At 54.0% G+C, this 24965-nt stretch overlaps 1 long non-coding RNA gene across 1 annotated transcript in view; it reads right to left on the bottom strand.

Annotated features, from left to right (window-relative positions):
- Positions 1 to 2587: 2587 nt before the first annotated feature.
- The window catches only part of LOC124234823 (uncharacterized), a 29299-nt gene continuing 6921 nt past the window's right edge, over positions 2588 to 24965 (bottom strand). Inside the window, exons 2-4 of the long non-coding RNA XR_006887422.1 lie at positions 4672 to 4725; positions 3063 to 3243; positions 2588 to 2644 (exon numbers count right to left, since the gene is read on the bottom strand). This is a non-coding gene — a long non-coding RNA (uncharacterized LOC124234823). The remainder of the gene's footprint in view (positions 2645 to 3062; positions 3244 to 4671; positions 4726 to 24965) is intronic.

Here is a 24965-nt window from a genome sequence, read left to right as displayed (position 1 = left end):
CGGTGACTTGCTCACCCACGGAGCCGTGGTTTCTTCATCTCTAAATGGCACCTGTACAGAAATAGCGCTTATTGGACGGGGTGTGCATCACCTGAGATGATGGGGATCAGGCCTGACACGTAGGCTAGGCTCTAGAAACGAGAACCCTATTTCTCAGCCCCTGTTTGAGTATGGAATGATCATTCATTCTAACTTAACTGCGTCCAACAGCAGTGCTCAGATCAAGGCTTCCAGCAATTTCAGTAACGAAGGGTGTGTGTTGGGGTGAAAGAGTTGGGGCGACAAGGGCTCCTACCGCAGGATCCACCCTGCCTTTTCAAAAGTCACTTTTTTATTTTGGAATAACTTGAGACTTCAGCTGCAGATAGTACAGAGTCCCTGTACGCCCTGCATCCGAGCCCCAAGGCAGAGCTCTTGGCAAAGCTGTCTCCACCATGGGCACAGGACCTGCACAAGCCATCCTGTCGATGTTTCAGAGTCTTCCCCGTTAGGAAGTGCATTCCCAAGCTCATCGGTGCCGACTGGGGCTGCCCTAAGCAGAGCTCTGGATTACTGAGGAATTCCAGGGGCTGTTTGCTGGCTTGGGAGTCCACAGGGAGAATTTGAGAGCTGTGCTGGATCATGCAGATGGGAACTGGGACCCCCTAAGCATCGAGAGGCCTCGTGTCTCTGCTACTTGGTGCACACACACACCCTCAGCCCCAAGTCAGGACTTCCTGTAGCTCAGAGGCTGGTTCTGAATCCAGAACTCTTCCCTTGCACTGCCCCCCAACCCCGGAGTCCCAGCCCATCCCCTGAGCCCACACCTGCACCTGTTCCCTCAGTGCCTGACTGTGGGCATCTCTGGGTCCCAGCCCACCCTGGGAGCAGGGAGTCAGCTGGGCCCTCAAGAGCAGTGGAGGGGAGACTCTGTCGACTTGGCTGAGGAGGGGACAATGCCCCCTTTTCCGGCAGCTGGCAGAGCCTGCCAGGCCCTGAGCTTCTGAATGCCCGTTGGAGCCGGACACTGGACTCTGTTTCCCAGGCAGCCTCGTGCCAGGCCCAGCACCACCCAGAGAGGAGCCTTTCTTCCCTGCTGGCCAAAGCCGGGGCTCCCTAGAGGGCATCAGCCACAAGGGAGGCTGAACTTTGTCCAGGGAACCAAGGCTTCCCCCACTCCCGCCCACCTCTGCCTGGGAACCTCCGAGCTGGAAAGGGAAGTGTGTCATGTCACCGTCTTTGTGAGTCAGACCTGCTCCCTCCTGACTCTGAAGCTCCAGGATTCCCAGCCCTTCCGGCCCCACTCCACCCATCCCTATTCATCAGCGGCTCTGAAGACCTTTCACAGGGCTCATCCTGTCAGCCTTGAAAGGGACTTGCACTGAGGCCTGCGTGGGCCTGTGATTGGAGGGAGGAAGAGCCTCCTATGGGAGGTACTGTGCCTGCCTTGAAGGCAGTGGAACTGAGTCCCAGCGAGACACACAGATCGAGTCTCCAGATGCCAGTTCAGGACTGCAGTCCCATGTGGATCCCAGGCCATCTCCTCTAAGGACTCATGCCCCTTGCTCCACATAAGGGGTGGGCCCAGGTGACCTCAGGAGGGCTTGGTCACTGCTGGGGTTGTTGGTGACCACTCCTGACAGCCCAGTTTGGGGTCCATGTGTGACGAGTGCAGGGCTGGCTGGGACTTTTGGAAGCACTGGGAGTCACTAGGAAGACAGTTTCGGAGACATTTTGGTGTAGCTTTTGGGAAAGTCAGGCTGTGGGGTGCCCTCCCCCATTAGGCCAGCTCTGGGGGAACCCTAAGCCAGAAAATTAAGGGCAACAACAGCGCCCCCTGTAAGCCACCCACTGGAGCAGCCCCCCAGCTTGCCACTCCCAGGCCAGAGAGAGGGGCCGGGCATGGAGACGGTCACCACGTTCCCACCCTGCACATCACAGACACACACAGGAACAGGCACACAGAGACACTCAGACCCTGCCACCAGCAGATCCCTGGAGAACAGAGACAAACACCCACAAACAAGCACCCAGCAGATAACAGTGGTTGGCTTCTCATGACAGGCACTGTGGCAGGTACGAGACACAGAGCACCTCATTCACCCTCACACAATGCACCGCAGACAGACAGACAGACTCACAGATAGACACAAGGGACATCAACAAAGAAACACACAGACACACAAAGACCCCACAGACTCAGACACAGAAAAGCGACAGACACACCACAGACCCACAAAGATAGACACACCAACGGTGTCCCAGGGGATCCAACCTGGGGGCAGGTGAGTGCTTATCTGTAGAGAACTTCAAAACAATAATGAACCCCACCTTCAGTCTGCTTTTTAAACATCACGTTGTACTGTCAACTCTTTAATTATGTCATCGATAAGATGCTCCTCTCCCCCCGAAATTATTTTGTTAATTCTAACTTGTGGGTTTTTTTCAGATTTTTTTTTATTATGGCAAAATATACATAACATAGGGGCCGGGCCAGTGGTGTAGTGGTTAAGTTCACGTGCTCTGTGTCAGCAGCCCAGGGTTCGCAGGTTCACAGGTTCAGATCCTGGGCATGGATCTACATACCACTCATCAAGCCATGCTGTGGCGGCGACCCACATACAAAATAGAGGAAGATTGGCACAGATGTTAGCTCAGGGACGATCTTCCTCACCAAAAAGAAAAAATACATATATACATAAAAATATATATACATATATAAATATATATATATACATAACATTTTAGCCTTTTTTTTCTATTTTTATTCTGCTATAACCATTTTTAAGTATACAGTTCAGTGGTATCAAGGACATTCACAATGTTGTGTGACCATCACCACTATCTACTTCCAGAACTTTTTCATCTTCCCAAACAGACTCTTTTCCTATTTAGCAACAGCTTCCACTTCCCCCTCCCCCAGCCCCCCAACCACCTCTTTCTACTTTCTGTTACGTGAATTTGCCTATTCTATGTTTCTCACGTTAAGTGGAATCATACAATACGTGTCCTTTCGTGTCTTAACCTGCTGGCTTTTAATAATAAATATGCAGACTCCAAATCAGCACATTTTTATCATTTACCTTTAATTAGCCCTGTGTTCTACACGGACGTAATTCCGACAACTGCTAACTCCACGTTTGGCCTCTGCACCTGTTGGGGGTGGGGGTGGAACCAACCAAGCGGCTTCAGGCGCCATTTGTGTCTCCAAGCCCCAAGTCGGTGACAGTGAAGTTGTAGAAACAGAACTTGAATTGTGTAGTGCTATTTTTGTTTAAAATACAAAACAGTGAATCAGAGAGTGAGCTGTGAGAGGCCACAATAGTTTTGTCGGGAAAGTGCAAATTTTAAATTATGTGGGAAACATTTGACTGAATTTGACCAGTTTGTTTAAAATTGAAGTTTCTTCTTTTTAAATTGTTAGTCTTTTATTCTTATTTAATTCTAAAGTAATTTTGTTCATTACTGAGACAGACCAATATATAGGTATAGATTCCCCCCATTTTAAAAAATAATATAATCTAAAAGTATGCATCCATGTTTTCCTTTTTTGTACTATAATGACTGTTGTATTTTTAATTTTATTTATTTTTGAGATGGCAAGAGTTTACGCAGGAGATTCAATAAAAGAAAATTTTCGTAGCCTGTCATTTATTTATTGTTACGGATTTCACAATTGTTACTGCCAATAATTTTGTCTTATAGAAGAGGGGTAGTGTTAATTATCTGCTCAGGGCATATGCTAGGTAGTCCTGAAACACACAAGTACATCACACACACACACACACGCACGGCCACCTGCCCTGCTGCCCATCATGGTATGAGTAGGTCTCCCCAGCAGACAGCTGTCCCGGTGATGGGAAAGCTGGTCACCGCCCAACGGGCTCTGCCCACGTTGGGCGCCATTGGGCAAGGTGAGGTCTGGAGTGGTTGGGTGGGAGAGCGCCTGCGACACAGACCCCAGTGGATACCTGGAGTCGGGGGAACCCCGGCCCCTCGCCCCGTCACTTCCCCACTGCACTTCCGAAGTCCACCACGAGGTGCCGCTGTGGCAAAGCGATCACCGCCTACGGGCCCCTTCCGATCCCACCCGGCGACGTTTCGGAGCGCCCTCTCTGTGCCAGGTACCGTGCCCGGCCCTGGGGATTCCAGATGAGGAAGGTACAGCCTCTCGTGCCCGAGCACCGCACGGCCTGGCGGGGGAGGCTCGCAGGGAAGCAGACAGTGGCAGTGGCCGGGGGCGGCGCTGTAGGCTCCCAGGGGCAGGAGGGACCCCGCCAGCGCAGCTGCGGAGCCAGCCGGGGAAGCTGAACCCTGAGGACCCGCAGGAGGAGTCAGGAGCGGGGAAGGGGGCCAAGCGGAGGCGGAGGTGTGCACAGGCCCGGAGCTGCGCAAGGGCGCGGGGGAGCGGTCAGAAGGGGCTGGTCAAGGACGGCCTTTGGTCCGGGCCTAAAGACTTTCCCTGCGGGACTCGAGGGAGCCGCGCAAAGGTCTGGGTGGATGTGCCCTTAGAAACGTACTTTGCTGTCATTTGTGTTCAAAAAAACCGAAAGGAGCCCCCCAAAATAAAGAACATGTACACATACACTCATGAGTACTCATAGAGTGTGCCCAGAGGGTACCCAACAGTGATGGACATCAGTGTCTGGGGTTGGGACTCAAGGCTGGGCACGGGGTGGAAAGGAAACTTACACGGTGTGCGTTTTGTTCCTTTTGAATTTTGAGCCGTGTGAGTGATTCTTCTTTCTGAAAAATGAACAAAATTATTAAATTGAAAATCGTAAAGTCATTATAATTTTTTTATAAAGGGAGATATTCAGATCACTTTGGCTGTGTTGTGTAGGATGAGCTGGGGAGAGCTGCAGAAGACGGGGGCATTGGTCCTGGGGAGAGATGCAGGGGACCCAGGTCAGGCAGGGAGGCTGGGGGCCGGGGTGAGCGCAGGGCTGCAAGTCTCCAGCCTGGCCACAGGCACAGGGTTCAGCTTATGAGCTTTTCTGGGGATACACAAACGTAAGAGGCATGAAAAACCAAAGTATTTCTTCCAGACTTTTAAAAGAAAACTGCAGAATCCAAATGAACAAATACATTAGACATCTACAGTCTACAAGTTGGACTTGTGCCAACAAGCCAGTAGCCACACAGCTGACAGAGTAAATTATATTCAAGGTGAGAGCATGTCAACAAGTTTGGGAAAGGGATGCCCATGGTGGGGGGGGGGGGGGGGGGGGGGTGGGGGGGGGGCGGGGGAGCATCCTGTGGGCCCTGCCTCCATTCTATACCTCCAGGGCTGAAGCCAGGCACCAGGAGGTTCAGAAGTCACACCCCAGACCAGGAGCAAGTTTCTGAGGCTACAGATACTCCCAGACACCCTCACACTAAGGCCCCCTCCTGCCCCAGGTGAGGAATCTGAGCAGGGGCAGGATGAGGCAGCTCCCAGCGGTGGGGCTGTTTCAAGGAAGGGGTGTGTGGAGAAACGGTGGTGGGATATCTGCAGTGGAAGGGAACCTTGAGAACATGATGGGCAACCCCCTCCTTGGACAGAAGAGGAAGCTGAGCCCAGAGAGGGGCAGAGATCCTCCCAAGGCCACACAGCCAGTTAGCTGTAGTGTGGAGATGCACCCCACCTCCTCTGGCTCCCAGCCCTCAGCGGCCTCCACTTGGCCGCATTGATGCCCTGCATTCCCCACTCCAGAAGCCAGGAGATGACCTCCAGGGGGGCCCTTCTGCCTTCCTCAGGCAGAACTGTCAGCTATTGATGGCTCCAGAAGGATTATTGGTAGGATTCAGGAGGAACTCCGCATTCCAGGCCCTGCAAATGACTGTACCTCCTGGGGAGAGGACTGGAGAGGAGCTGTTGGTCTGGGCCTCCGGACATTTGCCTGGCCCGGGAAGCCTCAAGGAACCAGGTGTGTCTCAGGCCTGTAAACTGACCTTCCCCTCGCACAGTTTTCTCATCCATGCATCCCTCCTTCACATCAACATATAAAAACCATCAGCTCATCCAGCCTCACAGTCCTGAGGTTCATAAAGGAATGTATTTCCAGATTTGATTCCATCAAAATTAAAAACTTACATGAGGCAAAAGATACCTTCTATGAAGTTAAAAGAAAAGTGACAATTGGAAGAAAATGTCAACAACATAGAGAGGAATAGTATATATAATATATAAAGAGTTCCTACAGATTAACTTTTAAAAATGAGTAACCTAATGGGAGGCAAGGGTCCAGTGAGATAATAGCAGGAAAGTGGTTTCACATGGTTGGAGGAGCTGGACAAATCTGAGTGTCAGTGTCCTGGAAAAGCTCGGGGAGAGGGGCCTTGTTCTTTCTCAGTGGGCACTGGGCCAGCCTACCCTGCCTCTTTCTTCCTGGCTGAGAGACCTGAGTATTTTCTGTGCCAATCAGAAACACACACACACAGCTATGGAAACTTTCTCTTGAGAGCCCCTCTGCGCATCTAAGATTTTTCAGTCCCAGGAAGGGACCCCCAGAGTAGACCACCAGCCCTATGAAAAACAGCTGAGCTTGAGGCCTGGCGTGGACACTGAGTCACCTCCCCTACGTCCACTCCCTCCTCCTTCTTGCTAAGGGAACACAAATTCCGTTTGGGCAGCCGCCCCACTCCAGGCCCAACAAAGGACTCCTGATTGGACCCGACCAGAGGTTTTCCAGAGGGGCAGCAGTACCCCTAGGGGCGTGTATATTTCTGCGGGACATTTTGGTCGTCCTAACGATGGGGGCACTGCCGATATTTGGTGAGCAGGGGTCGGGGCTAGAATTCCCGACAGTCGCACATAACAAAGGTTCGGCCTGAATCCCACATGACTTTCAGATGCCCCACTGGCCTGAGACAGGGTGAAAAACCTGAGCCTAGACCCTAAGCCACGTTACATAGTAACAGAAAGGTTTCTTTGCACAGCTGTAATGTACACATCAAATATACACCACACACAGCACAACCACCGCTGTGTACTCTGAGGAAGCGTATGCTCTGTGTTGTTTAGAATCTTCCCAGGAGTGCATTTCATCACAATCACGCACCAGTGACATTTTAGTCTCCAAAACAGTCCACGTGCACCTCTCTGCATCCATCGCTGCCGTGTTTGTGGAGATTTTACATGCAGGTAAAGGCATCTGATTGTTCTGTCATGTCCTCCAGAATACTTGTGCCTGAGCAGGTATCTTGAACTATGTATTATTTTATTATATATTTCCTCTTGTTTTTCCTTTCTAATTAGGACACTGTATTGGTATTTTTGTAATTATATGTGTAAGTGGATTCTCTCTTCTACAGATTTCATTAGGATAGTAATATTTGTTATGGAAGGGGGGCGCTGGGCCTTACAGGATTAGGAATGGCTGGTCCGAGCCAGTCAGTGCCATCTGCCCTGGTCATGAATATGGTCCGTGGATGGGGTGGAACATTTTCTCTCATTGGCAGGAACAAGCAGGCAATCATGTGGCCTGATGGCTACTGGCAGCCATTTTGTGATCATGAAGGGGGCATGTTCCTGAGGATAAAGCCAACATGGAGGACAGAGTCCTTGGAGACCTCACCGAGCCCTGATGTTATCATCTCCAGGGACGCCCTTCCTTTGAACCTCCAGCTCTGTGAGATGTGTCCCTATTGGAAAGGCAGTGGAAACCAACTTTTGGGTGCAATGGCATGAGGGATTTGGGCTAAAATAGCACTACAGCCTCCGTTTCCCCTTCAGAAAGAGGGAACCTCTTCAGAAAGAGCAAGGATACTCCCTCCTCTTACTGCTGATACTGACATGGCTGTTGATATGTCTGACCCTTTAAAGGCCACCAGGAGCCATATCTCAGGAGGGCCCTGGCTGGTGCAGACTTCTGCCATAGGTTTCTCTCGACCTCTGAGAAATGTTCATGTGGCTCAAAGTGGGTCTGGCAGAAAGGTCACGGTCTAGGTCTCTATAAGAACTTGAGGTGGAGTGTCTCTGGGTAAACCGAGAGTAGACTCAGGCCCGGCCACAGAAAACCCAGCTCGGCAGAATCACGGCCTGTTACGCACATCTGGAAGGGCTTGGGAATTATCTGGTTCAGTTCCCCTGTGTATCAGTCAGGACAGCCATTGTTATGCTACAGCAACAAACAACGCCCCCAATCTTAGTGGCTTAAAGCAACATCATTTATTTCCTCTCATGTTTATATGTCTATGGCAGGCTGGTGAGGGGCCTCTGCTCATCACAGTCACTCAGGGATGCTGGCTGAAGGAGCTCCATATTGACCCATACTTCTGCAACTGCCAAGGGAGAGAACTGAGAACGTGGCAAATCCCAAGCTAACTGTCCCTTAGGGGCTTCTGGAAAATGCCACATATCTCTTCCAGTCATATTTCATCGGCCAAAACAAGTCACATGGCCATACCTGCATGCACCAGGGTTGGGATGTGTAGTCCTGCCGGGAGGACCAGTGGAGGGAGGGACACTGAAGACGGGGGAACAGTGCTGCAGTCTCCCACACCTGGTTGGCAGTCTGTGGGGCCACCCTTCTGCCTGGTCTCCCAGAGGAACCTTTCCAGGACAGCAGATCTGACTGTGCCTGCTCTCATGAGAGGGCCTCCACGGGGACCCCATCCCTGACCAGACGAAGTTCAAACCTTCCAGCTGGCCATCAAAGCCATAGCCCCTGCCCGCTCTGCAGCTCCTCTCTCTGTATTCCCCACTTATTCATTCATCCATAAACACTCACTGAGTGCTACCTGTGACCACTATGCCGAATGCTGGGCATGAAAGCATATCCAAGACCACCCCTGTGAGCCCCTTGAGGGCCAGGACCACCTCTGGTTCACACGTAAAGACTCCCAGCTCCAGCAGCCTGCCAAGTGCTTCAGAACCTCAGGGCCTTGGCCTAAAGCCCCGCCCCCTCCCTCCTGCCTCCTCCCGCTTCCGGCCCGGCTCCTCCCTGACTTCCACAAGCTGGGCTGTGCCATTCCTGGACACGCCGCCATTGCAGCAGCTCCTCCATGTTATTACAAAGGCTGGTTCTTTTCTCTGTCTCCCCTGCAGACTTTAGCCTCCTCAAAGATGATCATGGGTAATCCATTGTGAAAAATGGCAACAATTTAAATGCTCGACCATAAGGAATTGTTAAATACATCATGGCCATCCATATTCTGGAATATTACAAGCCATTAAAAATGATGGGGTAATGCTCTTTGACTTAACAAGTCTCCTTTAGAACTCCAACCTCAGATACAGCCCTGCAGCCTTATCTGTGGCAATCACCTGAGCGCCCACCAACAGGGCGCTGGTTAAATGCATTCAAGTCCCTAATTGTACAGAATGCAGCTGTTAAACACAGAATGAGACAGCTATACATCAGCCTGGGGACGATGTCTCACATGTACTGCAAAGTGGAAAAAGCGAGCAGAACAGGGTGAATAGTGGGCTAACTTTGTTGCACAAAAAGGATACATGGAAGAACGGGTGAGCTTGTAACACAAAGACTGTCTCCAGGCAGATACAGACGAAACTGGTCTTAGTGGTTGTTCCTGGGCTGGGGAACCAAGGCTGGGGGACCCAGGCAGGAAACTGACCTTTACTGTCCACCCTTTGTACAGACGCAACATTTTATAATGTGCTCAAAAAAAAAGTCAGGAAGAAAATGTAACATCCTGGAAAAGCGTTCAAGATGTCTTGTTATCTTGAAGCGATAAATTGAGATTTCAAAATTATAGGTACAATAAGACCCCTCTTTTTGTAGAGGAAAATGTACACTGTGTCTCCTGGTATAGAAAAATGTTGCATTATGTGTTACTTTAACTTGGTTTTATTTGACATCCTCCTGATAAAAATTTAAACAGTAGGAAAGGAAATAAACGAAAAAATACACGTTCCTCTTGCCCTTCCCTCAGTTCGGCTCGCTGTGGCCTCTCTGCTCAGCTTCTGTCTCACCAAAAATCTTAACAGTCGTTAAGTCTGGGGGCGAGACTGCGGGGGATATTTTCTTTTTGTGCTTTTCTGAAATTTCTAAGTTTTCTCAATAAGCCTATATTGCTATGGAAATAAACAATACACACATTTTTTAAGTACTCGGAATTGAGAGAGGTCTTGGACCTCCCTCCTTCCCTCCTCCCACTCTGAAGGGGCTCCTCCTCCACCACTGCCATCCACGCCAGCCCCCCACTCAGTGTAGGAAGCAGATTGGGAGGAAGAAGTGACATTTCCAAGTTCTGGGAAAGGCCTCCAGTTCCGTTTGTAATAAACTCCTCCTTCCTCACCTCCTGCTCTGACCTCATTGCCCTCACCCTCCCCTCCCTCTCTAACCCTCCAGCCACCCAGCTCTTCTCTCAGCCGCCAGAGGAGCGCCAGAGGGAAGCAACCTGCTGCCTGTTGATTCTTCAGAGGAGCAGGACCCAGGAATTCTCGTCTGTCTCCTTCTTCCTCGGGGGCTCTCTACAAAGGGATCCAACACACAGAAAAGGAGAGAGGGAAGCAAGCTGAAGAATTCCTCTTTCACAAGATCTCAGGTTAAAAACAACAGGGCTTGTTAAAGCCGCACCTTAATGAGGCTCCTTCTCAGCCTAATTGTCGCCATGGCAATGACCCCTCATGACCATCTTTAATTAACTCAGAGTCAGAGTCACCAAATGAGCTCTTCCAGTAAATTGCCCGCCAGCCCAGGCAGTCACGCGGCCCCTCCTCTGTCCTCTGGCCTCCGGCACAGGTGATGGGGCAGAAAATTCTCAGCCCGGGCTTTCCTCTCTGCCTCCTGATTCTCCCTGACACAGCCCGGGGAGAGGCTGAGACCCATGGTAATAATAACAATAACAAAAACAATAATAGTAATGAGCTGCTATGCTAAGCACTTTACACACATTATCTCTTTTAATCTTCACAGCAATCCCATGAGGGATGCCCTCGTACTACCTACCTCTTTCAGATGAGGAAACTGAGGCACAGAGAGACTCAGCCAGTAAGTGGCAGAGCTGGGATTAAACATAGGCACTCTGGCTCCAGAGCCGCCCTTGTAATCTCCCCACTAGAGATGGAGTTCACAGGGTCACCTGCTTCTCTCGAGCACAATAAAGACCTGGAGTTCCCTATCTGCTACTTTCCAGCTGTGTGACCTTGGGCCACTTACTTCACATCTCTGAGCCTGGTTCCTCATTTAGAACAGGGAGGGTGATTAAAGTGGGGTGGGGACCTGAACAGCCTCATCAGTTCTGTTCGATAATCACTCCTGACTCCACGAGAACCTTCCTGTTGTCTTTACCCTGGTGTGGTTTCAGAGGCAAGATGGCATGAAGGTTAAGAGATAATAAATTGATCATCCTTGCAAAGCCCTGAGCACAGTGCTTGCCCAAAGTAAGTGTTCAGTGAATATCGGCTGTTATTATTTTCACCAAGTGGCTATAAATGGCTCAGCTGTCCAAATGTGGAGATGCCCCTGAGAAAGCCTTCCTCCAGGACAGAGCTAACAGCTGGGAACATAGAGAAAAGGAAGCAGTGAGGATGGCCCAATTGCCACCAGTTTTAGAATAGGTGGGAAACAGGCTTCGGACCTGTGGGAGAATGCACTGGAGTGGCAGAGTATAGCTGTGGACCAAAGATGGTAGCCACCATCTTGCCCTAGGCTTGCCCACCGAACATGCTCACATCAGCTTAACCAGATCAGATCAGGAGGTCCGGGTGCCAGCCACTGAGGTGCATTCCAGTCAGAAGGAAGCAAGAAAGGATAAGAGGCACTTCCCCTCCTGCTAGGGACATTCCCTGGAAGATGTGCAAGATACTTCTGATTACATTCAATTGGCCAGAACTTAGTCACGTGTCCACGCCTAGCTCCAAGAGAGGTTGGAAATGCAGCCTTCTTCTGGGGCAGCCATGGGGAATGGGAGACAGTCTGCAGGCTCTGCCACAAACGTTCAAGTCCTTCTCCACACCACCCCAGAGTAATATGTCCAAACCGCAACTCCGGACCATGTCTAAACTCTCCAGTGGCTCTCCACTGCCTTCAGCATGAGCTCCAGATTTATGAGCATGGATTACAAGGCTCTGCAGGGTCTGTCCCCATGGCTTTCCCACTTACACTTCATTCTAGCCACATCAGGCCACTAGCCATTTTCCAGATCAGCCGTGCTTCCATGACCCTATGACTTTGCCCCTGCTTGGAATGCCATTTCATCTCCTCTCTATTTAGTTAGAGTCTCACCTCCTGTCTAGAGCCTTCCCAGGGCCAGAGAGGAAGGGGTGACCAGGATGGACAGGAATGGATGTGCATTCAGACTTGGGCTGAGGCAGGAGGAGGCATTCTGCTGTCCAGGGCTAAAGAAAGGCCTGAGGTGGGGATGTCCCCACCTTATATGTGCCAGGAGGAGGCAAGGTGGGGCTACCTTTGGGCCTTTGAGATGGGAAAGGATCATGGATTCCAATTTGTCCTTCCATCCCCATTTGACAGATGAGGAAACTGAGACCTGGAGACAGGCAATAACTCCTGCTCCCCCATCAGTGCTCATACGATACTTGCATTAATAGGCTGTAGCCTGTGTAGAGATGTTTTATGGGGTGAGGGGCAGTCCTGGGGGCATGATGCCAGGAGACGTGGTTCCTGCAGGGGCAGGATCAGCAGGGGGTGCTCAGAGGCCTCAGTCTCTCAGTAGCTCCCCTGGCAGCACTAGGAAAACACACACGTGCATGTGTGCAAGCATGTGCGTGCACACACACACAAACCATTGGAGCCCAGGAGCTGCACTTGGCTTGGCTTTGCAGTTCCCCTACAACATTGGGAGGGGGTGTGGAGTACCTCAATAGAGACCAAGGAGGCTGAGGAACATCCAAGGGGACCACTTGAATCCATCTCCTGTCCTCAATCCACTTCACTTCTGAGGCTCTGGGAGCCTGAGAGTGCAGGGTTCACCCTTGTCTTCGCCCTTGGTGCTTGAGACTGGGGGCATGTGCTCCCCCGCTAGACAGTGAACTCCTGGCCATCATTCCAAAGGCGGGCACAGAGGGAGACAGGACGTCTCTGCTTCTCAGGGCTGCTCATCAGGGCTGCTCTGGGATCACCATGGTCCTAGGTTGTCAGGGGACATGGCACTCTCACTGAGCCCAGGGTTCCTGAGAGGAAAGCCCACTACCATCTCCATAAACTGCCGGCCAAGCAAAGCTGGATTACATTTGGGGGTTATTATAGCTTTCCCAACTTGAAAAGTAAGGTGAAAAGAGGTGTTCAGTGCACTCCTGAGGGCAGGCTGGGCAAGGAAGGTCGCTCTGGAGGGCCTTGAGTCCAGGCATGTGGCCTGCCCAAGGGTATGTGGCCCTAGGCCACTCGGACCCAGACTCACTGGTTGGCAGGAGGCAAGAATATGTCCTGGGTGCTCCCCAGTTCCAGAGATAGAAACCATCCTTCCAGGAGCTCAAATCAAAACCCCCGTGGTCATCCTTGACCCCACTATTTCTCTCACCCACCCCCTACCTCCAGTCCCTCAGCAAACCACAGCAGTTCTGTCTTCAAAATATATGAGAAATAAGCCAGTTCTCACCCATCACTGCCATCCCGACAGGTGTTCAAGGTGGGAGAAGCAGGCAGGGGTTGGGTCATTGAGGACAAGAGGTCTCTTGGCTGTGGCAAGAACTTTAAGTTTTCACTCTGAATTAGATGGGAAATCACAGGAGGGTTTTAAATATGATGAGATTTGCCTCTTGAAAAAACCACTCCGGGTGCTGAGTGGGGAATGGATTGAGGGGGCAAGACTGGAAGTGGTAAGACTAGTTAGGTGGCTATTGAGGCTTGGGGCCAGGATGACGATGACTTGGACTATTTCCCTTCCATGAAGAATCCCGCACCTCGACGCCCTGGAGGAGCCAGCCTCAGAGGCGGGAAGAGGGGCCGGGGTGCGGCTGAGGAAGCGCGCTCTGTCTGTGACCCCAGAAGAGGCGGCCCGCGTTTCAGCACCACGGGGTGGACAGCGCCCGCCCCGCCGCTGGGCTGGGAGCCTGGAGGCGGGGCCGGCTGCTGGGGAAGGAGCCCGGATCAGGCTTAGGGAACATCCTCCTTTGGAAACTCCCGTTTTCTACCGTCAAAAATGGAGATGACAATGCCGCCGCGCCGCTTCACGAGGCCGCTGTGAACGCGGATGAGCCAGACCCTCATGGACTTTGGGAATGCCAATAAGAGCAAGGCCTCTTAAGATAGTTTTCGTCGCACACTCCGGAATTTATTTCTCCGACTTTGGAGAATTAAAAATGAAGCCGAGTCTGCAGCGGGTAGGGGAAGAGGCTGTTTGCAACCTAATCTGGGGCATCTCCCCCGCGCAGCCCAGTGTTGCCGGCACCCCTGTGCAGTCACGTCCTGCTGACAAAGCTCCGGAGAACGAAGCTGCTTCTGGAGTTGGACGATCAGTCGGAATCATCTCAGATCCAGTGCAGATTCTCTTCCGCCAATAGCAGTTTCTCCTGGGTGGGGTGGGGTGGGAGAGCCCTCACTCTCTCCTCCTGCCCTCCCCCCACCCCCCGCACCACCCAGATCTAGTCTCTTGGGACGCATTCTAACCGGTTTGATTTTCCTATCTGGAGGGCAGCAGGATTCTCTTTCCTGGAGCTGGGAGCATCACTTGGAATCTGCAGACTGAAGGGACCCTGCTGTGCCTCCTGAAGGTGCGGTCTTGCCGGGTCAAGGAGGACTGGAGGTGCCGCGGGATTTCTCTCTCTGAAATGACCTCTGGGTTGCAAGTCCCCAAAGAGGAGCTTTCGCTCAGCTTCCCTGAGGGGAAAGAGGGTGGAGAGTGGGACTCTAGTCTTAGGGACACCAGCAAACCACAGCGGGAACCCACCCAGGCATCCCAGAGGGCCCCACACCACTGAACCCTACAGTGACTCTGGGCCTCTACCCTCTCCGCCACCACCCAGGCCCACGCGGCCACCCTACCGGCCGCCTGCCCCTCTCTCCTTCCCTTGCCTCCGGGATGGATGCCCAGGAGTCCCCTGGGAGCCTTCCCACACTGGGAGGGGGTGCCAAGCCCACTGGGAAGGGGCTTGGTCCCTAGGCCTGCTTCTCTCTGAAACGGGGCAGGAGGCCAGCCTCCAACAGGATCCAGGCTCATGGGCCCCAACCTCAGAACCACCCGGCCCTCAAGGGACAATGAGGCGGATACACAAGTGGGGGAGTGCCTGGGACTAGGTTCCTGGGTGTGAAGGGGTGGCCAAAACCGGATCTCAATTCAAACTCCAGCTCCTTCCCTTTTTCCACACTCACTTGGGGACCTTGGGCAAGTCACTCTTCACTTAACTGCTCGAAGCCTCAGTTTCTCCACCTGTGAAATGAGGGGAAAGTAGTTCCTCCCAGGGGCTTCTATCAGGAGTCATTGAGACAAAAGTAAACCTCTTATCACAACCCTCATAAGTGTCGCTCTGTCATTAAAATGTGGGCACCCTCCAGGAAGGGAGGGTGCCTGAGGAGACTTCCCAGAATTAGGGGAGACCTCCCCCACTGCCAACCAGCCCACTTCCTGGTATCTCTCTAGACCTCTGCGACCTCTGTGGAGGGTTGGGCAGACATGTACACGCCCATTTTACAGATGGGAAGAGTGAAGCCATGGAGGTGACCTGTGCTGCCCAGGGCCCCACTCCAGTTCCTCAGAACAAGACCCCAGGTGAAGGGGACATCGGCCCTCAGCCAGAGTTACCATAGGTGCCTCTCCTCCGTCTCCAGGCCCTAGCACCCCAATTCAGAAACTTCTAAAGGGGCCTAGGGAACAATAGTTGCCCCAGAAACAAGAGCGTCCATCTCCTCATGTATCAAGACCTCAGCTTCTTCACCTGTAAAGCCAGGAGAATGTGACCCTCCAGATGAGTGTGAGGATTCAAGGAGAGAAAAATCCAGCAATGTGTCCAGCACTCAGTCCTGAGAGACATCGGTTGGGGAATTCACAGACAGTCTCCCTGAAGGAGCCCACATTCCACTGAGGGCTTGCTATTTCTGCTCCAAATTGCTCAGAGACGTCAATTGACCTGACCAACCACACAGCTGGAAATGTGGAACTCCACGACTCCAGCCCAACTTCTCTAGGAGCACCCGGGAGGGCAGGAGCCAGGCTAGGACAAGTCTGCCAGGACAGAAGCCATGGGTGAAGAGCTGGCAGGGCCCCCAAGGCTGCAAGGACCTGCGCTGGAGTCTCTGCCTCCACGACCCTGTTCCTTGGGGCCCTCCGGCGGGCAGGGAGCATCCAGACCGCTCCCACCAGCTCCATATCCTGCCGTCCCACCGCGCTCTGTGAGAGCTGGGGGTAGGGGACTCTGTTGCCCGGGGGCTAGGAGGAAAGCGTCCTCGGTCGTTCTGCTCCTCAACGTCTTTCTGATTCCTGCATCTTCAAGCCGAGATGCAAACTGGTTTAACCAGCCACAAGGATGGATCGTTGTCAGCTTTGGTATTTTAAAATATCTATGAAAACAACAATTACGTACATACATATACGTACATACGTACCAGGGCTCCCGAATTAGCACTTCCCTCCGCTGCCGATCCACCACGGCAGGGAAGTGATGGAGAAAACGTTGCACGTGAAGGTCAAGGCCAGATCCTTAGCAGCACCGCCTCGTGCAAAGGCAGGGTCGGGGTTTTACCTCCTCGCAGGCCCGCGCAGGGGGGGCAGGAAGGGCTGGGGGAGGGGTCCGGTTTTCATTTCCAAACTGCCATGGAAGAGGCCCTGAGCCCAGGCCTCCAGGCCACAGGCTCCCTGTGAGAGGGGCTGGGTGCAGAGGCGGAGGGTGGAGCGGGGAAGCAGAGCACAGAACCGCCCTGCACGAGCAGGTCGCCACGCACTGGACTTCCCTACCCCAGGCCCCGCCAGGCCCCAAACCTGGGCCCCTAGCGCGCAAGAAGTCAGGCCTCCAAGTCTGCGCTCTTTCCAGGGCACCTCACCATTCCACCCGCACCCCCAACTTCCCCGCCATCCTGCGGGGGCGGCGCCGCCCGGCGCCTGACTGGTGCACTGCACACAGTAGGCGCTCTGTCAAGTGTAACTCCCGCTCTGCTTGCAGGAGCCGGCCACGCTGCGGCGACTCGGGCTCCCCCTGCTGGCGCCCGAGGTAACGACCTGAGCTAGCACCAGCTCGGGAACCTGGAAAGTTTATTTTTTTAAGCCGTAAGGGACCCTCCAACCACCGTCGGCCCGCTCCCACCCTGTCCCCACCTCCCGCCAAAGTCACACGCGAGAGGCTTCCAGGAAGATCTTGTTTTCCTGCAACTTTTTCCTAAATGCAAGCAATATGAAAAATGCACTCATTTACCTAACACGTTTACTGAGCTCTCTGATCTTAAGCCCCTTAGCTAACATGAATTGGGCACTTACTGCGTGAAAGGCACTCTCGGCTCTTCTGCATGTATTAGCTCATTCAAACTTCACAACAACCCCAACATGGTGGTACTGTTATTATCTCCACTTTACAGCTGAAGACACTCAGGCCCCAAGAGACGTGCCCAGGGTCACATAGAGCTGGTGAGTGGCTTTGAACCTGGGTCCTATCCAGCGCCCAGGCTCCTAACCACTATCTTACCCCACGGAACACTGTGGTTTAAAAAAAAAAAAAGACATTGGAAGTGGCTTCAAAGCGTCTCTTGTTCTCTAATTTCCCTGGGGAATTTCTCCTAGAAAGAGGAACAAATGAACGTTTTATCTAGAAAGAGATGTCAGGGTTTTCCTGGTCATTTCCCGGGTATGTGTTTGCTTGTGGCACCCGCACTTATAAGAATAAGACAATTTCCCCACATTTTGAAGGAGAGGTAAGGGTAAAAAAAATAAAAGCATGCAAATCACTAGCATTTTGGACATCCCTGCCCTTGTCCCTTCAAAATTGTACTTCCTCCTGGAAAAGAAGAGAATGAGGCTTAACAAGAATCAGTGGTCTGTACTTTACTTCTAAGAAGCCAGGAACCCCAAATGAACCTGACCTACCGCTCTTTGACTGCCCCCCCCCCCCCCCCCACCCCCTCAAAGAGGACTCAGCACACTCTTTACGAGCCTCGCCTTGTTCCTGGAGACCTGGAATGGCCCTGGGCGCAGCTCCCATGCAGGGCAATAAGGGCCGTGATAAGGTAACACTGTGCAGAGTGAGTTAGGGAGAGCCAATCTACCTTGCAAAGAGTGCCACAGTGAGCAAGCCATGGACCCAGACCAGGAGTCCAAGAATCTTAAGAGTAGAGAGAGGTCTTGGAGACCAGTTAATCCATCATTTATCCACACGAGGACTTCCAAGATGCCACGACTGTGTCTCAGGCACAGGACATTAAATGGGCCACTCCAGTCCCTGATACCCTATTCCCATGGAAACTAGAAGCCCATCACGCCTCTTTCCACTCTGCCCCAGCCCCATCCCTGTACCCTGCCCCAGGCCCACGTATTGTGTGTGTCTGGTCATCCTTTTAAGATTCTAAGTTTGGAGGCCGGCCTGGTGGTGCAGTGGTTAAGTGCACATGTTCCACTTTGGCAGCCCGGGGTTCAGATCCCGGGTGCAGACATGGCACTGCTTGTCAAGCCATGCTGTGGTAAGCGTCCCACGTATAAAGTAGAGGAAAATGGGCATGGATATTAGCTCAGGGCCAGTCTTCCTCAGCAAAAAGAGGAGGACTGGCAGGAGTTAGCTAAGGGCTAACTAAAAAAAAAAAAAAGACTCTAAGTTCCTCTGAAGACAGGCTTGTATGTTACTCATCACTGTACTCCAAGCTCTGGGCCCAGGATCTGACACAGAGGAGGGGCTGAATGAAATAAATTGCCCCATAGCAATGACTGGTAGTCATCCTGCCTCCATTGGAATCCTCCCAGAAGTGAGGCACTCACTACTTCTCTAAGGGTCTGCTTCCCCTGAGGGTTAGTTGGCAAGTTGAGTTCTCCCTTACACTGCCACCCAGACCCAGTATCGCCCTCTGGGCCTTTCCTGAGACCTGGGAAAGGCTACAGATGGTTCCAGAGAGCCAGCACCTGCCTTCTGTCTTTGGAGCCCAGTCCAAAGGGGAAATCTGGAAAAGGGAGATTTCTCTTTCCCAACGGCATGGGGAGACCCCCCCCACTGCACCCCAGAGGAGAATCCAGCCCGTCTGGGGGCTGAGTTCACAGCACAGTGTGTAGTCGGACAGGGGCTGATCCTTGAAACCCTCCTGCGTGTCTGGTCCTGAGTGTCTTGGAGAGGCTGACCTGGAAATGTGGAAACACTGCGATGGCATTTCAGTTCCATAGTATTCTGGGTTTTCATGTGCCAGTGCGAGCTGGGGATGTGCCTGCGGATCCCTGCATGTGTGTATGTGTCAGTCTCTGTATCTGAACTCAGGCTGGGCATGGATCCCAGACTGCGACCGGAAGCAAGCCTACATCCTGAGGGGAAAGCATGGCATTACCACAGTGTGCACCAGCTGGTAAATGACCTACAGCCACAGAAGAAACGGGGTCTGGGTGACCCTAGAGGTGTATAGATATGTATATATGAGTATGTGTGTGTTCACAAGCAATCTGCAGTTTGGGTGGCTTGTGTGCATGTGTATACACGAATATAAAGACAAACGGGCTCCATATCTGGGTGACAGTGTGTGTGGTATGTGTGTGTATTTACAAGCATCTCCCAACCTGGTGCAGTGACACTGTGATCTTGTGGATGAGCATGCATGTATGCATGTGTGTGTGTGTGTGTGTGTCTGTGTGTTTACAATGTAATCTCAAGCCTACATGTGAGTGACTGTGTGTGTGTGTGTGTGTGTGTGTTTAGACACGAAGCCATACCTGAGTCACCGTCTGGATGACTCCATGTGCACGCATGTTGTACATGCACACCCCAGTCTGCTTACAGACCCCCCGACCCCATGGACATATGCAGGTGCTCTAAGCACAGAAGCTGGGCCAGGGCGGGTCCTGAGGCTGGCGGAACGCGTGGGGGAGTGTGCAGAGGTGACCGGTGTTTACGGGGAACCTCACCCAGCCTTTGTCTGATGCCCAATCCCTGTGGCCTCTAAATTCCTCACCCTGGCAGGACCTCACTGTCCTTGCTCCCAGACTGCCCTCCCCAAGGAGTCCCTTTAACTCTAAGCCCCTTTCCCGGCCAGGGGGCTGGGAGTTGGGAGATATTCATCTCTGGAGTTTTTGTCCCGCCTCCTGAAAGGCCTCAATGGCTGGGAATACCATTCTAATTACAGGGAAGCCCAGCTTATGTGGGGGACACAAAGGGCTGTGGTCTCATAGCAGCTCCTTCCCTCCGTCAAATAAGGCTGTCTAATGACGGGGTGAGAGCTGTGAATGCCTAAAACAAACTCGAAAAGGAGGGAAAATAAAGCCGCCGGGGGCTTAAAATATATTAAATTACCCTGATTAGGAGCCCTGGCTTTGCAGGAGCTGGCTGGAGAGGCTGGGGAGGCCGCAAGGCCCGCTATTCACGTAGGGGAGGGGTCAGCGGGTCGGGAGGGGTTCACAGGGCCGCGGCCCATTCTCATGCTAACACCAGGGACACGCTGCAGGCTTAGCGGGCTGCAAAATAGAAAAGAGTTTGCCATAATCCTCCTCCTCCCCCGCCCCCAAGCCCAGGAGAAGCGTTGCCTAATTGCAGCCCTTAGAGCCCGCTGGGCACCGGGCAGGGCACAGCCTGGAGCCTGGGCGCGGCCTCCTCACCTCCTCACTTCTTCCTCCTGGGGGCAGGAGTCCCAGTGCACAGGGGCCGGGGAGGGGGGTGTGCCAGGGTGCCTGTGCATGAATGTGCACACACACACTCACCCCTTTTGAGGGTGCAATTATCCACCATTACCCCTTTATACATACACACGCCACTCACAGGCACACACTTCTGTAGGCACAAACACATTTCCACAGAACTTGCAGGCATGCGTACCCCTTCATGGGCGAATGCACACAGGCCCCCCATGCTTTCCCAGGCTCCGTGCACGGACACACATTCCTTCTCAGGGGCCGCATGCTGCTTCCCAGACATGAACACACACGCGCACATGTTCCTTCAGAGGCGCCCCAGAACCACGGCCATGACACAATTTCCATGTTTCACAGCAGAGGAAACTCAGGCTCAGAAGACAGCCAAGGGACAGCCCTTTCCCAAGCCCCCTGCATCCCCCCGATCTCTAACTGCTGCCAGACGTTCTAGCAAACCCCTTCCAGCTCAGAAATTGAGGGGCCAAGTCTCAGGGGCTTCTCCTCCTGCCCCTTCCCTGCCTCTACACACTTAGGTGCACACACACACACATACACTCCACAGTTCCCCTAACAATGATTTTCTCGAGTGTCCACATGGCTACAAACTGAAGAGTCGGCTTGGAAGCTCCTGGCCCGCACCCCGCAGGTCGCGCAGCAGGTGTCTCCGCCACCCCTCCCACCCTCGGTGAGCCACGTGCATCTGTGGCTTGGTCCGCGTTACTTTGCCGCTTTGGGACACGGGGGAGTCAGGCGTGGATCTGAACCACAGAGCCCCACAGTGTGGCACCCGGAACCCAGGAGAGGCATCCACACGCGCTCCTCCCCGGCCGGCGGCTCCCTCTGCCGGCGTATCGGGAACAGGCGCGCCGAGGGGGGCCGGGGGGAGGAGGGGGGCCAACGAACGCCCGTGACCCTCAAACCCGACTGGAGGAGCCCGCGCCGGGAAATCTGCTCCCGCCGGTGCTCGGCTCGGCGGTAGGAGGAGTCAGGGAACCTCTGTCCAGACTGGAACGGAGACTGCGAGAGTAAACTGGGCAGAGGGAACGTGGTAACTCCAAGGCCCGACTTCGCCGCCCCTTTCCCCTGAGGTCTCTAGGAACGCCCCTCTCCTTCCAGCGCCCGGCAGAGAGCCGCCGGCCGCGGGTGTGGAGGGGACCAGGGCAGGCTCACCCAGGGTCTGCCGCCGGCTGCTGGCCACCATGAGCCAGTTGGCCTCAGCGTTTCCATCTGTGCCGTGGGCGAGGGAGGGCCTGGGCAGCCAAAGAGCGCCAGGGAGAAGCCCTACAAAGGGCAGGAAGCCACTCCATGCAGAGAAGGCGGGGACGTCCAAACCCCCAGGGTGAGCCGAGGTCGCTGCAGCCCCTCCTCCCTGGAGGGCGGCGCCAAAGCTAGTTGCAGAGAACAGGGGCAAGACCCCCGGCTGCAGTGGGGGAAGGGAGTGCAACCGGGATCCTCCGGCCTTGGGCACCCAGACACGCAAGTAGTGGCCGGGCGTGTAGTGCAGGCCGGGTTGTTTCAATGAACCGAGGGGTTTCAGAAGGCGAGACTGTGCAGGGACCGCAGATCCCTCCGCATCCCCTCCAGGGGGTCCAACGTATCTGCAACGTGAAATAGCCAGGGGCCCCCTGTACTCCCGAGGCGGGATGGGAGAGCACGTGGTTGCTGAAGCCTAGCTGTGAGGTCAGCTAACAGGCTTCGGCGCCCGCCCTCAGCGCTCCCTTCTCGGTCCCGCGCTTTCGCGCGGGCCCCTCTTTGTCCTGGACCTGCTCGGCTTCACCAGAACGCTCTTTCCGGGGTCTATCGAGGCCCGACCCCACAAGCCTTCCGCAGGCTTGCCAACTCCAGGCCAGGCGGCGCCACGCGCTCCTGTCATCGGGCGGGAGAAACTCCCGCGGGGCCACTCGTCCCCAAGAACCGAGGTGAAATGGGGGGAGGGGGAGATTTGGGGAGAGTGGGCTGTTCAAGGACAAGCCACGTTGCGTGGGGAGGGCCGGCCTCATGGCCTTGCCACCGCCCATGTCTAGCCCTGAGTGCCTCGCTCGGATCCCCCGCGTTTTCCAAACGGCTGCGCAGGCCTCGGGCCTGGCTGCGCTCTGCAGGCGCGCGAACCAGCCTCGGGGGCTGCCGTGCCCTGCCCCTGTTCGATTTCGCTCCTCCCTGGGCTTTTGGGGAAGATGAGTCGCAGCTCAAAAGGACTGAACTGAAGGCCTGGCTGCGAAGAGTGAAAATGGGGGCGCCAACAGGAGAGGACTGAAGCCTTTATTGCCCCCACCAGCCTCCAGCCGCGCAGCGGTGGCCAATCCCAGTGTTTGCGGAGGACGCCCAGGGCCTCTTCTCCCCGTCCCCCAAGTCCTTGGCCGCAGCCAGCTGCCCTGAAAGCCACAGATGCCTGCGGAAGCGCACACAACCGGGCCATATAGGTATTCAGCACAAACGTGCTAGAGCAACGAATTCCAATTCCAGAATTTTCTCCAAATAAAACAAAGCTTCAGGAGGCTAGGCTCAGCCTCTAGACCCTGAGGTGGGGAGGGGGCGCCTGAGAAGAAAGGGTTTGTTGGATGCCCTGCAGGGCTGGAGGAGGGGGGATCCTGCGGCCACAAAAGGGGCCTGCATGGGCTGCAGGCGGCCCACGCGCTGCAACTCAGAAATGCCTGGGTTCTCCCAACGCAGGAGCCGCAGGAGTCCGTTGTGTAGCAGGAAGGCCGGAGACACGGGAATTCCGAGCCATTCCTAGTTTCGAGTCCATCTCTCAAAGTCACCCTCACAGTTCCAGCGTCTGCCCTCATGCAGATGGCCGACCTCACCAATTACCTCCCTTTAATCATAAAGAGACACGGGTTCTTGTGGGTTTTTTCTAGAATATTCCAAAAATGAGCGGCAGTGTTTGGGCGAATTCGGGGCCCGAGCTTGTTTTCTTCGGCATGATGGCGCTGCCAAGCCTCAGGAAGGAGCACGGCGGGCCTGGCGCCAGCATGGAGTGGGGGACGCGAGCCCACCGGCATTTCTGTGGCCGCCCCCAAGTCCCCAGTTCTCGCGCTCAGACCGGGCGCACCCGCCCGCCTCTGGAGGACAACCCAGTTCCCCTTGTAGGCCGGCCCCGAACCAAGCCGAGCACACCCGCCAGCACCCCAGCAGGACCCCAAGGGTCCTACCCAGTCGTTGGCAGGAGACTGGAAACTGGAATTTCAGAGGCTGCTTGCGTTTAGTGTAAAGGGAATGGGCTAGGAAACCCCAAAATGCAGTGATTTTCTAAACATCCTGGGTTCCTGAACCCTGCGTGACCACCTCCAGGAACCACGCAAGGGCTGGGTGGCAGTGCCCGGCATTTGGGAGAGGCCCCAGGCTTCTATTTGTAAAGCACAGAATGAGATCGAGAGAGCCGAAGGAAGACAAAGCCATTTTAAAAGGTTCGATTGGCGAAATCTCCAGACTTAGCAAACGGTTTCATTTTCAGAGCTGCCTGTGGCCGTACTCAGGTCCAGAAAATCGATTGTGCGAATTCCACCCAGGGAACAGAGCCCTGGGAAGGCGCGCCCGTGTCCGTGTGTTGCAAGCGCATATGTTGGAAGGAATGGATCAGTGAACCCTCAAATAAGCGAGCCCTCAGGACGCAAACGCGTTTATAAACTCACCCGTGCGACTTTGTGTCATCTACGAATTTATGCTTGTTTACCCAGCTTTTTTACCCTCCGGGCGGCTGGCACAGTCACCCCTTGTGTGGTGACTAGGTGTGGGCTAGGCCAGTCACCCCTTCTCTAGCTCTGCACACACAGAAACCTTAGCTGTGTCGGCCAGAAACTACCATTCGGCCCAGCCGGGCCAGAAGAGCCACTTTGCCTTGTGCTGGCGAGGGTTTTTGCAAATTGAGTTGTCGGGGTTGTTATTTGCTCTGTCCTGCTTACCCAAGCCTTAACAGCCAGACCCAGATGTGGGGCCCTGGTGGAGAGAGAGGGGAGCGGAGGAGAGGGAAGGGCTGGGAATGCAGGTGCAGCTGGGGCCCACCCGGCCGAGGTTGACAGGCACCACGGACACCTTAGGCCACCGTTTCTAACATTTAGCCCAAAGTTTGGAGGATCCATGCGGCTTTGGGCAAGTGCGTCCACAGGCCCCTGTAGCCGGAACGCAGAACAAGGCTTTCCGAAGACCGTGCATTCCACAGGCTGACTTTTCCTATCAATGGGAGAGACGTGGGCTATTGACCCAGCGGCCTGCTCCTCTCCGTCTATTGTTGTGGCTCAATCACGCACTTACGGAAGAAAAGCGAGTTTATCTTAGCTTGGAGGAGCCTCGTGTTGCGAGTGTGTGTATGTTTGTGTGTGTGTGTGTGTGTGTGTGTGTGCCTA

Source organism: Equus quagga, chromosome 2, assembly GCF_021613505.1.
Source record: "Equus quagga isolate Etosha38 chromosome 2, UCLA_HA_Equagga_1.0, whole genome shotgun sequence".
NCBI lineage: Eukaryota > Metazoa > Chordata > Mammalia > Perissodactyla > Equidae > Equus > Equus quagga.
Note: the sequence above shows the minus strand (reverse complement) of the source record. Positions and strands in the feature narration are given on the sequence as shown.